Source organism: Heterodontus francisci, chromosome 15 (assembly GCF_036365525.1).
Source record: "Heterodontus francisci isolate sHetFra1 chromosome 15, sHetFra1.hap1, whole genome shotgun sequence".
In the NCBI taxonomy this organism is placed as follows: Eukaryota; Metazoa; Chordata; class Chondrichthyes; order Heterodontiformes; family Heterodontidae; genus Heterodontus; species Heterodontus francisci.
The window spans coordinates 23,481,877-23,496,153 of NC_090385.1; the positions used below are offsets into that span (position 1 = coordinate 23,481,877).

Consider the following 14,277-nt stretch of genomic DNA (forward strand, 5'->3'; position numbering starts at 1 on the left):
TCCTTTATCAATACTGCCACCCCTCCTCCCTTCTTTCATTCCCTATCTTTCCTAAACACCTTGTATTCAGTAATATTTAGTACCCAGTCCTGTCCTTTTTTGTGCCAGCTCTCCATTATCACCACAGCAACATATTCCCACATGGCTTCCTTTGCCTGCAGCGTAGCAACTTTATTTACCACACCCTGCGTTCCCATACATGCACAGTAACCCCAATTTAGGCCTTGCTGGGGGTGGGGGGGTTGTGGGGGAGAAAGCTGGGGGAAAGGGGAAGCAATACAAAATAGCTGTTGCAGTCAGACTCTGCATCCCTTAAGAGGGGGCAGATAACCATGAAACTAAAAGGAGGCCCAAGAAGTCTTATGAAAGAAAAATTCAATAGGAAGAAATGTTTCCCCTTAAAGTATACAAACATAAAAGGAAACCATCCAACAGAAAAGATGTTTCTACCCAGAAAGCCAATTCTCTCCAGTGTAACATGCATGACATAACATGGTGATGGCCTACAGCTAAACCAATCCAAAATTCTTGAGGAAGGTAGTTTATACCAGGTAGAACTTCAAAAAAGCCAAAACAAGTTTCCACCAAACCATTATTAGTTATGTACTGAATAACATCCCACAGAATTTCATGACAAGTGAATCACCTATGCCTCAAATTATTCTTATAATCTTTAGTCCCACTTCCTGCCAGATAATCTTTAAACTTATTATTGAAAGGAGCTTAATGAATTCACACTGATTGGAGTCTATTTTAACTGAGTGGCTGACCAGCAAAGCGGCCGCACGATTGAGGTTCTGACCCGATTTACATTCGCTAGACATACTGCGCAGGCTCTGACTAGTTCCTTCCTAAACAACAATCTGGGTCCTATTTACTCCACAGGACCTTTATTTCTACATTAAAACAGGCCTATTGCCGAAAATAGATGGGCACTTTGGACACCCAGTGGTAGACTGTCTTTAAAATGGTGGCTCCACATTGCCTGTGATAACAGGGAGGTAAGGCTACCAACTCCATTTTGAGGCCATTACTGCCTCTTTGACGCCAGCAGAAAAGAGTGGAAGTGTACCCCATTGACTCTGATGAGAGTCCACTTTATATAATCACAGGTAGAAGAAATTCCTATAATTCTCCAGCCCTGTTTGATGTTTAATTATGTCCTAATTTTGGGACAACTGATAGCAAAATTGTATTATCCATCCTTTTACATCACTTTAAAGACGTGAATTATGTTACTCCTCTCATTTTATCCAGTAAAAACAAATTCCGTTTTTTCAGTCAATCCTTATAACTTAAATTTAGAGTTTTAAATCCCAGCATCATTATCATTTTCAATCTGTTTTGCTCCCACGGATCCATATCTCTTTAAAGGCAAGGTGATCAAAACTGGACTTCATACTCCAAATGGGATGGACCTCTTCATTAAAGGTACAGAGATAAGAAAAAACTTTTATTAGGAATCAAATGTGCTAGAGATGCATCCTAATTCATCTCAAATAAGCTTGCAATGACTGGATATTTTCTAAACAATAAACAATCACGCCCAAATCCTTCTCCTTTGCCATTCCTCAGTGGAACCCATCCTTTCTTGCACCAATATAAACAACCTTACATTTATTCACATTTCCTCTAAACTGGATTCTTAAATCATGTATCTTTGATTCTTTGATGAAGTAACAGATGGGTTGATGTTATGTCTTTTGAAGGTCCAAATACACATGATATAGTCCTACATAATAGATTTGTTAGCAACACTGAAGTCCATGGGATTAAAGGGTAGTAGCTGCATGGATAAGAAATTGTCAAATGGACAGAAAACAGAAGTGGTGAACTGTTGTTCTTCAGACTGGAGGGAAGTATGCAGTGGTGCTCCCCACCCCTCCTCATATGCAGTAAACAAATCAGGAGGACATAGATTAGTGAAATGTGCAAATGATTGATAAAATGTAACAGAAAAGTATGAAGTAATTCATTTTCGTAGGAAGAATGATGAGGGATAATATAAACTAAATGGTACACTTTTAAAAGTCTGCAGAAACAGAGAGGCTTTGAAGGTGGCAGGACAAGTTGAGAAGTCTGTTAAAAAGACACGAGATCCTTGGCTTTATAAAAGCACAGTGTATAAAAGTAATATAGATATGTTAAACCTTTATAAAACAGTGGTTAGGCCACAGTTGGAGTATTGTGACCAATTCTGTGCATCCTTATTCAAGTGAGGTGCACAGGAGAGTTACTAGAATGGTACCAGGGATGAAGGAATTCAGATACATGGACAGACCAGAGAAGGTGGAGAAGAGGGAGTGAAGGGCAGATTTGATAGAAGTGTTCAAATTCACAAAAAAAATCTGAAAGTAGTAAATAAGGTGAAACTGGTTCCATTGGCAGAAGGGGCAGTAACCTGAGGACACAGATTTAAGGTAATTGGTGAAACAAGCAGAGGAGACATGAGGAAAAACAATTTACACATGATTCATGATGATCTAGATCCACTGCCTGAAAGGGTAATAAAATAAGAACTTTCTAAAGGGAACTGATTACTTGAAGGGCAAAAATTTACAGGGTAATGGAGAAACAGCAGGGGACCAGAATAATTGGACAGCTCTTTCAAACAGTCGCCACAGACACAGTGGGCCAAATGGCCTCCTTTTGTACTGTATGATCCTATGCATCTTAGTGTCATTAGCAAATTTTGCATCATTACTAACAGTATCCATTCAGCAAATGTAAAACACAGTAAAGGTGGTCCAGAACTTTGCGGAAGGAGCTCCTCTAGCTACTAGCAGGCAGAACTATCACCTTTTGGTCTCTATTACTTAGCTAATTTGATATCCATCTAGTTATTTTACTAGTAATACCATGCATTGCTAATTTAACTACATCAAAACGTAGATCAAATGTTTTCCAAAAATCAAATTATATCCAAAGAATGTAACTCAAGTCGTCTTCAGAGAATTCCAACAGATTTATGATTTATGACTTTTAAAATCATTGACTTCCTTTTATGACAAGAGTACTCTTCAGGTGGATATTAATAGTATCTTGTAAAAAGCCTTTCAGAAATTTCCCAACAAGCCAGGTGAATCGAAAAAAACAAAAAATGCAAACCAAATCAAGTAATAAAAAGAGCAAATAAAAACACCCATCTCAAAAAAAAAATTGAGGGAGCACCAGACAGCAGAACAAGAATAGAAACTTCCTCGGTGGCCATTCAACTGGCATAAATTGAATGCTGTCAGAAGACAGTGGGCTGTGATCGGTACTCCCCTTCCAGTTTGTGGTGTCATTGGAAGGGATCCTTTCATATACAAGCCCTGACATTAATAACCCTGTTCAAACACCACAAATGGGCAGTTAAAATTGTTGGGTTGGAGAGTTCACACCGCCCATGCCATTTTAACTTGGCAGAAAACTTGTCTGGGAGGACAGCTCATGTGAGGCAGGTGGGGGATTTCCTACCTGCTCCAAAGGTGCCCCAACTTAACATTGAGGCCAAAATTGCTGCATTCAGGGCGCATTTTCCAAATAGTTTTAGAACATGGGAATTAGGAGAAAAACAAGTCTATAGAGGGTTTTCACTTTGCAACATTTAGGATTGTGACAATATATCCATCTTTTAAGCATATCTAGTTAAATTATGAACTATACAATGTATTTTACTCTCCACTCCACAAACCTAATCCAGAATAAAACAAACACATAAACCACTGCAGTTAAAAACTTCCTCTGATAAGTTCTTCAGGAGATATTTGCTGAAACTTTCCTGTTGTAGTACTACCTATCCTCTCGGAGCAGTTTAACATTTATGTTTTAAATATTCCAAAAAGGGGAAGAGGAGGAATATTGCTTAAAAACATTCTAAATGTCGTAAAAGGTTTGGCAGGAGGCAGGTAAGATATATATATATTTTTTTAAATTACAATACTATTTCTGGAATTTTAAAACTCTAATCTTCATTTTACCTAAACACCTCTCTACAAAATCCTTTAGAAGTTTTGATTCACATGTAGGAGACTGTGAAATGCAATTTTGTGCAGTCTTGGGGATTATGTAGATTCCATGTGTTAGTTTCCCCCCCCAAATACACAATCCAGTGATTTTTCTTGTTTGAACATACATACTATATAGGGGCTAGATCGTGATCAGCAACGGAATGATACTTATAGGACTGATTGAGCCACAAATGAATAACATTGACCGGAATTTTATGTCCCATGCAGGAGTGGCCTGGAGGCCGGGGGGGTGGGGGGTGGAGGGGGAGGGCGGGGTGGGATGTGGGTGCTGCTGGCCATGTTAGCATTTATTGCCCATCCCTAATTGCTGCAGTTCATGTGGGGTAGGTACACCCACAGTGCTGTTAGGAAGGAAGTTCCAGGATTTTGACCCCATGATAGTGGGAGGCAGGGGGTGCCGTACCTGTTGCCTTCCCGCCCAGGCTGCAAGTTTATGAGTGGTAATGACGACAAATGGTCCATCCGCCCCAGGCCAATTAAGGTCCTGAGCCACATAAAATCAGTGCATGGCTTTCAGGCCCGCTGAGGTGGGCTCACCCCTTACTTTTTGGATGGTGGGCAGGGCCTCCAGCCTGATGTAAAAATCTGGCCATTATTCTGAAATTATCTTATCTCAGAGTAATCCAGAACAAATTTAACAAACATTGCCAATGCCCCTTTGTGCAATTCCATTGACCAACAGCAACCACATTTTGGGTGCATCACCTCATACTATTATTGGATGCCGATAAGACACTTGATTAATTGCCAGGGCTGTAGACCATGGTCAAGGAGGACAGGGATTTGGTGGGTTCTAGTGAAAAGGGCATGGCAGCTGCATTAGAAAGGAAGCAGTGCCACAGGCAGCTCAAGAACAGCTTTTGGGTCACAGGTGGCAGTTTTGGGTGGAAGCAGGGATCCAGGTTGCTGGTTGCATTTTCAGGTGTTGAATGCAGGAAGCACTTAAGGAAGGATCTGACTAGGGACATGACAGAGTAAAAGGTAGAGGGAAAGGGTGAGGGGCAGGTAAGTAGAGATGCCTGAGGCAGTACGAGGGAGTATGAACCAGACAAGCTGCATGCACTTAGGGTGGGTGAGGAAAGCAAGGAAGTTGGAGAAGGTGCAGGAACATGTGTTGAAAAGCCTCTACCTTTGAAAAGGTCCTGTAATTTAAAACCTTAGTTGTTTAACTAACAGGAGTTCCCCAAAGTCACGGGGAACCCTTTAATGGAAATCTTCCCTTGCCATTTAAAAGGCCACTACTTACTTTAACCAAAAACTGACTTTTGAAGTGCAGGACCAGGGTTCCTTAAGCAGAATCCCCATAACTTCTGGGAAGATACTGATTTAAATGGAAATATGACAAACAGGGGCTTCCTCAAACTTTGGGGGAAAGCTGTCTAGAGAATCCCATCCCTCTACTTCCGAAGCCAGTTTTTGCTCAGGGCCAGGAATGGACTTTTGAAGTATGGATTGGAATAGATTTGGCAATAGGAAGGAAACATTTAGTGGCAGTTAAGCAGATTGGCGTGTCTCATTGGAGGGGACAGCAGGACAGGTACATGCAGCAGTGAGGAAATATTATGGCCACAGCAAACAAGACCGCATTGCCTTTATGGGTAGGGGCGAGAAGTAGTAACGAGCAAAAAAAAAAAATTACGTTGGAAGGTTTTTGAAAGCAGAGCTTGGGTGTATTTATAAAAGCAAAATACTGCAGATGCTGGAAATCTAAAATAAAAATAAGAAATGCTGGAAACACTCAGCAGGTCTGGCAGCATCTGTGGAGAGAGAAGCAGAGTTAACTTTTCAGGTCAGTGACTCTTTTTCAGAACGGGGGTGTATTTATACAGTTCAGCAGTCACAAGTACCATGGGAGGAAACCAGCACAAGCACCTTTTAAATTTAAATAATTTAAAATATAAAACTGTAGAAAATAGAAATGGAAATAAACAAAATGGGAGGCAAACCTGAGTGAGTTGCCAGTGGCACCTAGGGACTGGAGGCCTACAACTATACACAGAGGAATTCTCATTATTAGTGTCCAATTAACATTCTACACTCCAAATGTTACAAAATCATTGAAAAATTGTGGCTTGTAGGAATGGTTTGTGGACAGAAGGCTTACCATATTCAAAGCTTATTTAGATACACCTTCAGGCTTGTATAACCCAAGAAACCCACTCCCAACAAAAAATGCAGACAATGAACCTGTGGGACAACTGCTAATGAATTCAAGGCCAAACTTCATCTCGAACTAGATAGGCAATAGGATGTATAGACTTGCCCCCTGTGGAGCCAATTTGTTCACCCATCATCTCAATGCTTACTGACCTAGTTTTTAGTCACTTGCCCAAATGTCTCCTTTGCACAATGTTATTTTTGTCTGATTATGCTCCGGTCAAGCATCTTGGGACTTTTTACCCCATAAAAGACACTATAAAAATCCAAGTTGTTGCATCAAATGGCAGATTTTCCCCTTCCTAACACGGAGACAGACACTTGTAGCATCCTAGAAATTCCCCACTGGGGATCAGCTAGCTAAGCACACAAGATCAAATAGTAGACCTTGCTCTTTTGTACAGCTAAGCTACTAACTAAACTTACCAGACATCTGGAGGTATGAGATGGCATGAGTGGGGAACTGTGATTGCTCCTCTTGACTTGTAGAATTAAAATATTAAGATCGGCATTTAAAACTAACTTGTGTTTCATTTCATGACAAATCTGGCAAGTTTAAACAATCCAAATTATGGCATTTACTGTTTATCACAATCACATGGCTTAGTGGTATAACATTACAATCTGAGAGTTCTGTTATTCTTTATAGGCTGGCCTTAAATTTTGAGCCAAGCCTGGTGGTACTATAAACCGATTAGGATTCACTGATTGATTATATTCCAGTTAGTTCACTTCCATTACTGTCGGCTGTTGCCAGCACCTTTTCTGATATTTATATGAAGTACTAAAGGACCTTTCTCATCATAGACATCCCATTGTTCACCTACTGTGCCTTTCTGTTCCACAAATTTTCCCCAAAATCCACAAGAACTGTGCACTGGTTTTGTGGTCAGAAGGGCAATCTTACAAAATGCATGAAACAAACATACAATTTGCAGAAAATAGAAAAAACCTGTAGTAAAGCAAGCAAATAATAATTTAGCCATCAAGAGATTTGACATTTTTTGTGCCAAGAGAAGAAGGGTGTGGGAAGAGAGGAGTTGAGCCATGTTTGGTCCACTTTGCCCTATAGCCTCTCTAAATTTCTGGTATTTTGCACTAGTCTACAAGATATTGAAGTTAAACATTTGTAATTTATAGTTAATGAGGAAATCACATTTGGAGCAGTTAAAGGCTTGCAAGTGAATTTCATTCATGTTTTTGTTCAAATAATCTGACTTAAATGGCAGCCTTCTAGGCAACTGCTGGAATAAAACAACATACTCTAACGTGATTATGTTCAACTGTAGCTTTTCATTACTATGCTTATTCAAAGGTCTATGTCAATCAGCTCCTGAAATATTCCATAGATTGCAATACTCCAATACCCCTCAAATGTGAATTTCTAACAACTCCTTGCATTGTTGTGTCAGTAAATTCTTCATACAGCTTTGGGTTAAATTGAGCACTTAATTCAAGATGACCCACTTTGAATTGTAGAATTGCATGTGACTTTAACTCAGTTGACTTATCTATTTTATTTCTTCCCATTGATCTACTGATTGCAGAGAAGGCAACAGGCATCAACTGTGACCCAAAAAAAAAAAAACCCTTATCTTTCGGAGTGCACACTTCATGGGCTGGAGCGCAAGATGGCAATGGAGTTAGCAAAAAATAGAAAATAGTGTGCTAATGCATCAGGAGTGAGGTACCACCATCACCTTATTCTAGATCTTTGACTTTTAAAAAAATGTAATCATCACTCACTCCCCAAATCTTTTACAGCAGCTATCCTTGCCTTCTGACCCATATTAACTTTTGAGGAATGTTGCCAGGAAATGAACAGTAAACCCTATTTGGTGACTGCTAGTAAGATACTGGACTATCCTATACCTTCATAAGATTTCATTTTGGTTTTGAAACAGTTAAATTTCACAGTAGACGGCATCGTTAAAGTTTAAAATATGAAAATTATACAAGCGAATATATAATCCATGATAGAAGTTAAATATTTTTAATATCATTTTGCAGACAAAAAAGTTGCATCGCTAAAAACCATTATCTAATCCTTCATATATGATTTTAAAATAGTGTTGAGATTTTCATAGCTATATATCTATATAAATACATCAAATATATAATATGGATGTTACTCCTATCGCACATTGATTTAAAAAGGGTAATAATAGAAAATCAATTTATCACAATGGCTGACTGGAAGTATTGCATGCATACAGCTATTCTACCTCATAGCTGACATTTTTTAGTTGGACCATATTTGAAAATACATAAGTTTTAAACCGACCTGTGTGAAATCACAAATATGGAAAATATTTACAGTACTAAATTATAAAGTTCTTTATATATAAAAAGGATCATATCGTAAGTCAAATATTTTATTTTGCAGGCACAAAATGTTTCCACTGCACTTTGTTCTAAGCAATAGCTATGGTTTCCATTCAAATCAAAAACAGCAGTTTGTGCTGACAAGCTCAACTATTATGATTAAATTCATTGGCTGACTCCAATAGCATAAAATTCATACTTTTTCCACAGACCGTGGAACTTCCATAGTTCACAATTCAATTACCCACATTTCAGATTATCTGCCAGAATTTGTGGGACAAATGTTGCCTCACTGCACGGCCCATTAGAACCAAACAGCTCCTATCTGACATAAAATCAATTTCCGAAAATTAAATTAAAATTACATGATTACACTATTTGCCATTTAGCATCTGATGGCCTGATTATTGATATGATTATTTATGAGGAAGGCCATTGGCCCATCTTAATTGATCCATCCAGAAATAGTCGACAGCCACTGTTGTTGCTAATTGCCTCTTAAATCATTCAAGGGTTTTTGACTTCACAGCTCTATATGGAATTCAATTCCAAGCGTCAATCACTACATGCAGAATTTCCTTATATCAGTTCGATAGAGTTAAGGGATATCTGATCCACTTCTCAGAAGCCTAATTTCCTTGGTGAAAAATCCACATTTCTGCTGCTTGAATGTCACCTTGGTTTCTCAGTGACCAGAACTAGAAACAGTATTCAAATTGTTCACTGATCAGAACACTGCAGAGTTTTATCAGGACTTCCTCCAATTTATATTCTACTCTTTTGACTATGTAGCTCAACATTCTATTGGAGTTTTGATTGCTGCTCTTCATTGTTTGGACCTATTGGGTGCAAGATCGACCAAGGCACTACCACCGTTCTGATTACTTGCATATTTTGTCCAACTCAATTCAATTGCTGTTCCTAGTTTGATACAGTCCAATTTCACCAATTTGCATTGAGTTCCTGAATCATTATGATTGATGTAAATAACAAACAGCAGTAGTTCAAACATCAAGTCCAAGAGGCTATCTGACCATTTCCTCATCTCCCTTACTATCCACATTCCCTTTCCCACCTCCCCATAATGCCACTACCTACACCATTCATCAGTGGAGAACAAAAAACTTTCCATTAGCTTCATGTTTTTTTTCTCTGTACCTTCCAACTCCTCCTTTTATCCCTCAACTAGCTGGGAAATTTCTTCTGCCATTAACCTGCCAAACTATTTCTTCACTTTCACCTTTGGCATCCTCATCCCCAGCAAAACAATCCCAGAGTTTGGGCCAGCACATCCTATTCTATTTAAATATAGAGTGCACAAACTGGACTGTGTTTAGCTCACTTGTAATCGATCATTAGATCTAACTAGACGATGTAAATGCTTTACCATGCCTCAAATCGCCTAATGCCAAAACTACCTACTATTCTAGAAACATTCTAGAGGGCAAGTAAACTGTAGGCTATTCTTCTCCACGACAAAACAGCTTTCTTTTGCGCACCACTGCCCCCCCCCACCCACAATTCCAACTGCAAGGAACTGGTGATTTCTTTGGTCTCCAAGATCAAGTCTATTCATGCAAAAGGTTCTGCTGCTTCCACCCCTTTCCTTCCCTCTATCTAGAAATCCCGCAATCTTCCAACCAGTCCAATTCCAACCCCTCATCAGCTCCATTTTCTCCCCTATTTCGACCTTGCCAAATTCATCTTTTCCATTCGCCCAACTTCCTGCTCCCTAGATCCTTTCTCTACCCAATTCACTCCTGAACCCTAGGCTGGCCAACATTCCACGCTAGCTGATGTCGTAAATTGTCCCTTTCTATAGGCACCATTCCTGTCCCCTCCAAAACTGCTGTTGAGGCCCTTAGTCAAAACATTACCATCGATCCATCAGTCTTCTCTATTGTCCCTTCATTGATATTCTTTATCACTCAAATCCTATAGTATATCGTTGCCTTCCAAATCTATGCACATCTCCCCAGAAACTCCCTGTTCAAATTTTTCCAGTCTGACTTTCATCCATGTGACACTGAACCTACCCTGGCCAAATCCTAACTGATGACCTTTTATAATGGCAAATGAAGAAGTGTCAAATCTTCATTTGGTTCATGTATACCTCTGTAAATCGAGTAGAAATCATTTTGTATGTTGTAGTGACACTCTCACCTCCGTGTCAGAGGTTATGGGTTGCCGTCATGGGGAGACACCAAGTAAAGCCTGGTGGTCTCCTAGTGGGGCTCAGGGGTCCATCCTTTGGGCGCAATTAGCGCCACCCCACGCTGGGAAGAGACTCTCCACCCGCAACAACCCTCCAACCCCACCAGGACCAGCCTCACTGGCCCCAGTGACCCACTTACCGGTCCCGAAGTCTCCTCCATTCTTTGGTACTGCAGGATCTCTTGTAGTAGTAGCAGTGGCCATCGCTCCCGGTATTACTGCCAGTACTGCACAGCCGCCAGCCTTCCAACTGGCCACCAGCTCTGAAGGCGGGAGCATGTCCCTAAAAGGGACGGCATCCCCGACAGCAGGCAGTTAATTGACTGCCGGCCATGGAACGACGGAGGCCCGTCAGAGGGCCAAGGTTCTCCCCCCAACGTTCCAGCCCGCCGCTGGGACCCCCGTGGCCGGAATAAAATCCAGCCCCACGAGTTTCAGCTCTGATCTACTAATCTATTAACATTTTTCCCTGATTGAATTCCATTCAAATTTTTTCAACAAGCACACGCACCTAGATGCAGAAGTTAAGTTGTTTGGTGCTTCACTGGTTGAGTTACCAGATCCTTAGCTTAACGTAGTGGTTGCCTTTAGCCAATTGGCAGAACAAGATGAATGCCAATATAAATGGTATTTGCTTTTTTAAAAAAAAAAAAAACTTTGTTTACTTTTGCCAACAAGATTCAATGGATGGTAAATGTGTAAAAGCAAGTTATGAGCAATCCACTACTGGGTTACCCCTCCCATTGTAAGGGATAGGCATTCTTGATAGGACATACAGTTTTTTTTAATACATAAGCAGTGTAGTTTTGCTGCATACTGTATTTCTCCTCTGCCTGCAGTCAAAACAACTGCTTCAATTCCAAGTAGCCTCTCTGGAAGCACAAAAAAGTCTAAACACATAATGAGTACTCTATCTGAACCAGAGAACCAACAAATGAAATATAAAAATAAAGATGGAGCAAATCAGTTTGTTCTCCTTTGATGTGATTCATAGCAGCTGGTGCAATATCAGATGCCTGAAAGTAAGGCCTGTACTTGACCCTCCTAGTTTGGCAATAGTGCATTATCTGGTGCCATGGAGGAGCAGAAATTAGAATTATAGAATTGCTACAGCACAGATGGAAGTCAGTTGTGTCCGTGCCACCTCGCTGCAAGAGCAACTCAGCTAATCCCATTCCACCTATGATAGAGTCTTCCTGTGTAGACTGAATTCTATACAGCTCGTGTTTGTTTTTTTGGAGATAGTCCCGGATTTGTAATTGAAACTGAAGGCTTTCAGGTTGTGGGGAGTCAAACCGAGGTTGGACAAAAACAGCCCTGTGACTGAGAAAAGTTTTTTTTTAAAACCAAGGACATGTGACTGGGGGCTTGAGTTTTCAGTTTGACCAGAGGGCTTTTGAAAGTCAAGAAGAACACTGCAATGGATGGAAAAATCAGCCAGTTATTGTTCAAAGAGACAGGCTGAGAGCTACAGGTTTTTGTGCTTCCAGAGAGGCTACTTGGAACTGAAGCAGTGGTTTTGACTATAGGCAGAGGAGCCTGGACTGAGGGATGACCATTGGTGAATGACTTACATCAGTTGTCTTTGGTGACTGAAAAGTCATCAGCGGAACCATGGCATTGGGACGGTAGTGGGCAAGGCTTAGGTTGTTTGAGAGGTGACCAAACCAAAACTGTTTCAAGGAAGATTACATCACTATCGACGAGACTTCATTACTTCCATATCTGTATCATGGAGGACAGAACTACCCGAGTAAGATTCTGATTTTTATTGTACTGTGGGACTGTTCGACACCATCCTTCCGACAAGCCTGTTCTGAGGATTTGTAAGGATAACCTTGGTTGCATCTGATTGTATGTATATCTTAACGGTTACACGTTAAATTAAACTGTTTAACCACAATTGATGTGATGTTGTTTTTGGTTTTTGTTTCCTAAATTGGGGTCACTCAGTGGATTTGATTTTTTTTTTTTGGTCTCCACATGGATCATAATACCACACCTGTCCCCACAGCCGTGCAAACTTTCTCTCTTCTGGTGCCTATCCACTTCCCTTTTGAAAATCCTGTTTGCATCTGCCTCCATTACACTCTCAAGTAGTGCATTCCAGATCCTAACCACTCGCTGTGTCACTGTTGGTTCTTTTGCCAATCGCCTTCAATCAGTGTCGTCTGTTTCTCGACCCTTCCGCCAATGGGAACAGTTTCTCTCGATCTACTCTGTCTAGACCCCTTATGATTTTGAGCACCTCAATCAAAGCTTCTCTCAGCCTTCTCTTCTTTAAGGAAATCAGCCCCAGCTACTCCAATCTGGTTCTAAAAGGAATGAATTTTAAGACAACTAAAAAATACAAGAGAAAATTCTTGCTTTGCAAAGCTTTACGTGTTGGTATAAATGTCAGGTATCCGACCAGTTACTTTTTTTTTTACTGCTAATCAAATACTGATGCAAGAAATTTCAGTTTCAACACTGTCAAATTGGATCACATCTACTAAATATTTCAGCTCTGCATGCCCAAAGTTTTTGAAATTAGGTAGTTTTGAACTCTACTCAAATGTCTACCCTTGGCTACCAAATATACACTGTGTAAAACTATAAACAGAGCAGAGAAACCACCAACAGTAAACCGTTGTCTGCAATCTGTCACTAACTCTGACAAGCTATTTCCTTTGTTCAGCTACCCTGAAATAAACCAATTTCATCCTCTGCACTGATGATCTCAAGGAAAATATAATCAGCTGTTGCTGCACATTGCAAAATGTGCAGACTTCCCAATAGTCCTATTTCACTAAACTAAAGTAAGCAAAGTAAGTTGTACGCATTGTACTGCTGAGGGAGCATGCCATACCTGTCTGGAAATTTACCACTAAATGAAGGGTCATTTATTGCATTCCCCAGCCTCCCACAATCAAAGGTTTTTAGCGTTTTAGAATGAGAGAACGTGCATCAGTTCCATTTAAAATTAATTTTAAGCAACTAAAAACAACTGTACTCATCAGAAGTTGCTTTTAAACACTCAAGACACAAATAAAGTAGAAAATGGAGGCAATCAGCAGATAGGTCAGAACCTAAAGGTATTATCTCCTTCAACAAACTGGAGACAAAGACACTTAATTGAATTTAAAATTGATGCTAGTTATGGTACCTCATTCAGAGGAAGATCTCAACATAAATTAGATCAGGATTGGAACAAATGGCTTCTAAACATGACAGTAAAAGCTACTTTGCTCTTTATAGATGCTGACTGATCTGCTGTGCATTTCTAGAATTTTGTGTTTTTATTACAAATTTCTCAGCTTTCGTAGTTTTTGTCTTTGCACTCTAAAACCAGCCTGGAAATGATAACTGACAGATGCCTCAATTGCAGAATAAAGTATGATGAGACAGATTAAACTTCTAAGCTCAACAGCAGGGCAGCACACCTATAAACTTAGTCTATTTTGCCCAACTGTACTGCACGAAAAAGTGATTTCTATTTGGAGAATCTGATTGGCGAGAGAGAAATATTTTGGGGTAAAAACTCACATTCTTAAAACCAGCTCAACTGCATTGTTGATTGAAATTCTAC

General features: G+C 40.0%; 1 protein-coding gene across 1 annotated transcript in view; it reads right to left on the bottom strand.

The window, feature by feature from the left end:
• Positions 1–14,277, bottom strand: part of LOC137377535 (insulin receptor substrate 2-A-like) — a 66,359-nt gene that overhangs the window by 27,998 nt on the left and 24,084 nt on the right. The window lies entirely within an intron of this gene.